Source organism: Meleagris gallopavo, chromosome 13 (assembly GCF_000146605.3).
Source record: "Meleagris gallopavo isolate NT-WF06-2002-E0010 breed Aviagen turkey brand Nicholas breeding stock chromosome 13, Turkey_5.1, whole genome shotgun sequence".
NCBI lineage: Eukaryota > Metazoa > Chordata > Aves > Galliformes > Phasianidae > Meleagris > Meleagris gallopavo.
The window spans coordinates 3356807-3361481 of NC_015023.2; the positions used below are offsets into that span (position 1 = coordinate 3356807).

Here is a 4675-nt window from a genome sequence, read left to right on the forward strand (position 1 = left end):
TTTCCCCCCCCCCCCTTCTCCTGACACCAAATTACAGCTTCAACACTGTTTGAAGATCTTTCCACCTACTTCCAACTCTTGAACTTTATGCAAAGAGGCCCAGTTCACTCTGCAGAAAGAGAAATACAAGATGGTAGGACAAACAGGACCCAAAAGCTTCCCTTCTTTAAAATATTCCCTTCTTTAAATAGCAAGAGTGGAATTGACAGATGTTTTTAATTACTGCCTGGTTTATCAAACACATCTACAAGTCAAAGACAGACAGATACTTTCTCATTTGCTTTAAGGTGAAAAATCAAGAATAAAATCCTTACAATCTATATTGTAACAGTCATGCTTAATAGGTCTTTTTTAAATGTTTCATTAATACCACCAATACACTGGCTACATCACTGAAATATCACATGGTGCTATCCTGTCATTTACCTCTGATTTGAAAGACCATAGAATGACTAAGCAAGAGTTAAAATATCAATTTAATTTAAAGTACAGTTAATTTCAAGAGGATTTATTGATATATGTAATCAAACTAAGAAGCGGATACACCTTTAGTTTTGCTTGTCTCTTCATATCAAAAGAGCTTTTAGAGAATCAAAAATATTGTGGTGGATTAAAATATGACATTTGAATTGATCAATGGTCCAACTTCTCAGTGAATGCTGATGTTTTCCTCTTGGCTACAGTTTAGGATACATAAAACTTGACAATCAATTCTCAACTGAATGAGCAATAAGTCTTACTCCTAATTTCTTATAAACAGTATTTGTACTGAACTAGCATAACCAATATTACAATATTTCTTAGCATATTTTGCATGAACAATTAAATGAGAATGTTGTGCCTGGGCAAATTACATTATCATATGCAGTTCACAAATAACTATATTAACATTAATTGGTCAATAGTCCAACATTTTGACATTTGCAAGGGGAAGTGCTAAATTAGTTACCAGCAACATTAATAATGGTTGAAAAAGCAGGATTATCTGCGGATGAGAAATAGGCTTTATTTTGGTAAGTCTTGAATATTACTTTAGAATTTCTTTGAAGTTGTTTTTCTTACTGTCAACATCTCAGTCCCAAGGGATGGTGGTTTGATATACACGTTATAGATTCTTTTGCAACCTTGTAGCCTGATCAAATAAAAAGACCTTTTCATTTGTGACTGCATAGGTTTTATGTCACCTCTTACCAGTTGCTTCCTCGTAACTCAGCGGTATGCTCCGGATCAGCACCTCCCTCTTCATTGGTGCAAACTAACAGGAAGACAGACACCCTCACAGGCCTTGGAGCAACACAGCCACATACCTTTTAAGACAAGAGTATCTTATTGGCTATTAATATAAATATGCCCAAAGGCAGTGCATAAAAGTTATACACACATTTCCTCAGTGTCCATACACAGTACCTATCCAGGAAAACACTAATATAATTGCTTCAAAAATAGTACCAGTGTCATAGGACATATACACAAAGTTCTAAATATATATTTTTAGATGGATGCGACTGTCTATGACAACATCTGAAGCACAACTCTCATTTGTAAAACTACGTAGTCCCATAATAAATATATATACGTATGATATTAATTTGACAACTTGGGGTAAGGGACAAAGATAGCAGGGTGCAGCTAAGTATCTACTAGAGTAGACTTGGCAGTTTATTGTGAGAAAATATAAACACTGTTCTGATATTATACATTCAATCTTAGTAATATGATTCAAACATCAATCCTAAACCACATCTGAAAGAGATAGCAGCTGCTCACAACAGCCCTTTTCTAGGGGAAAAAAAAAAAATGGCAAAAGCATGCACTCCATGATCTGCCTACCTCAGATTACTTTACCTGCATATTTGCATTACATTAGAGCAGAAACATGGGATGGGTTCAACTGTGTCAGTGATTAATAAGAGTACTGGGTGCAATGAAAAAAAGTTGGACAGATTTTGTGGTCATGATATACTAATAGACAAAGAAGCAGCAAGAAACTCTTACAGAAGCTCTGTAACAGTCACACTGCATGAAGCATCTGTACAAGCTGATCTTGTCCTCAGAGAGAACCACCAGAAATTTCCAATTGTTTTCCAAGCTCCTGTTTATGAGAACTGCTGCACATTTTACACAGCATTTTGTCATTCTTGTTAACGCTTTGATTATTATTGCTCATAATTCTCTCCAAGACACGTAAGCCTTATTGTAGCAATACATGACCATTCTATTAGGTTTTCCAATCTGAAGACAGAGCCATTATTTTAGTGTTTTTCAGGAACTGCTAGAAAGCCAATCAGTAGCCCCTTAATAAGGGAATACTTTTGGAGGCATGATAACCAGTACTTCTAAAGTTCTAAAAGACAAATTCATAAAGGTAATACATAGCACACTCTGAAAGTAAGGTCTCCTAAACTCTCTTCCATGTCAGATGCCAATTTGTCAGACTGCCCCTCTGCTGCCATCTGTCACACAACATCAACATGTAATGAAATACTTGTGGCAAGGTTTAACCTCTACTGCCATACCGCCAACATCTACCTCTGATCTCATGGATCAACATAATAAAGTAGAAGGTATTACTTTCAGAGCAGCCCCTGTATATGAAGCAGAAATAATTCTTTACTACTGCTTTCAGACAGTTTACCAGCAGTCTTACTCACAGAACAATGTCACCTCAAAACAAATTTCTGCTCATTGGCAACTGTGGCTTACAGAAAAATAGAAATGGACGAGACAACAGCATATGGATTTGTGGGGATAAACAGAACACAGACATTGACTCTGAAGAAAACATCAGCACGCACCCTGTTGTGGGCAAGAAAGGTTCAATGGTGTTTTCCAAACTGATAAATAGGTCTGCATCTTCATGATCTATCTTCTCAGATTAAGTGCAAGAACCATGGGGCTTATACTCAATCTTCTTTGACTATGGCTAAGAATAGATCAAGAGGTAACCTCAATTTGAGACAAAGTAGCACTTATCTCCCTAACTGGGATTCCACAAAATACAACCTGGCTTCAAATGTGTAGAACATAATACTTGAAAATTTATGAGGTCTGTATGGCCCCCACTAGCAAACTTCTGACTAACCTCTTACTAGGCAGTATGAGCAATTTACTAACCTATATAACATTTAGAAAATTCTCATTCCTTCCTATTTTCAGTTATCGTTGATCATTATATGCTCGCCACCCCACTCCTCCAACCAAAAATTAACCTGATTGTGGATTATTTCATTATTACCTTGCCAACACTTCCAGTCATGATTGTAATGATCTTCAACAGTCTGCTAATGAACCAATCCTAAATTTAAAGTAAATTGATAGAAAGCAATATGATAAATATTTTTAACACGTTATAAGGATCTGTTTTGGAACAAGAGATGAACTTATATCACCAAATAATACCCTTATTAACTTTTCGTAAGACAACAGAAATCACCTTCAAAATGAAAGAACACTTGTAAGTTCTCTAAAAATAAGGGTAGAGGACTGAGCACCAAAGTTACATCTAATAAAAAAGAATGAGGTGTTTCACTTGCACATTCCTAGGCTGACACAGGTGTCAGGAGAGAACAGTGTATTCTGAGTTATGAAACACTATTATTCATCTCTGTATGCTCCATTTCCACATGGATCTTCCACAAAGCCAACTGCGATGATGTAAATACAAACCAAATCTTTTACATATGTTGAAGTGATGTGGAGACATGTTCAGAGCTTCACATGGGGATAATGAACGTTCTTGTACTTCTGGGGACTACGCACACACTACATCATTTCCTCTTCTTTGCATTCTTCATGTCACCAGTCACCTCTTTTTTGTCATTTAATGAAGTCTTGCAAAGACAGTTTCAACAAAACAGGGCCTTGATTCTGATATCTATATCATACTGTTAACAGCTCTTAATTATGTTTGAGTGATCAAAATTCTTCCCACTGATTAGAAGTCACCTGTATTACATCAGTTCATTCTCCATTTTTTGCAAGCAGTCCTCACTGTAACAGCTCCTCTTGCACCGTTTCAATCCCCAGAGCTTGATTCTCCCTCGTGAGCTTCTTAAAGGTTCTCCTTCTAATCAACCCCCTAGAGGCACTTTAGCAGCTAACCTGGGTGATTACAGCCACTGCTGTTGTAATTTTCTAAATTATAAATGCTTTTCTTAGTCATCAGTTTCAATTGTGCAAAGTTGCCCAACTGTAATGGAAGTTGCATGCAGAAATATTGTTGAAAATTTAATTTGCATGCAAATCTGCCTACTTGCCATCCTTTATTGTGAAGTGTTAATGTAGTCACACAGCACTGCACTCATGGATTACCAGGATTTTAAACCAAGCACTGTGACTACCACCACTTGAATTCTACACATCCTACAGTGCCCACAGAAAATTCACACATCTTTACAGACAAGATGTGTGCTTGCACATATGCTCAGAAGTACAGGCTGCTGTATACATGCCCCTTTATCTGGTCGTCACCACAGTAATTTTAAATATAGTTAAAATTGAACTATTTTTATGTTGTAGATGTGCAAGTAGGATGCTAATATTTTAAACATTTCATTTTATTTTTTTTTAAACTTCTTTGACCACCTTCGCTTTACTTCTAATTAAAATAAATGTATCTACAGCTAAATATTTCAGAGATATATACTCTGAGGTTTTACGCTTTTTTTTCTTTTTT

General features: G+C 36.2%; 1 long non-coding RNA gene across 1 annotated transcript; it reads right to left on the bottom strand.

Annotated features, from left to right (window-relative positions):
• Positions 1 to 7: 7 nt before the first annotated feature.
• Positions 8 to 4554, bottom strand: LOC109369761. The gene is made up of 3 exons (XR_002119217.2): positions 3236 to 4554; positions 1192 to 1307; positions 8 to 109 (listed from the first exon to the last, which is right to left on the bottom strand). It is a non-coding gene; the product is annotated as an uncharacterized LOC109369761 (long non-coding RNA).
• Positions 4555 to 4675: the final 121 nt, after the last annotated feature.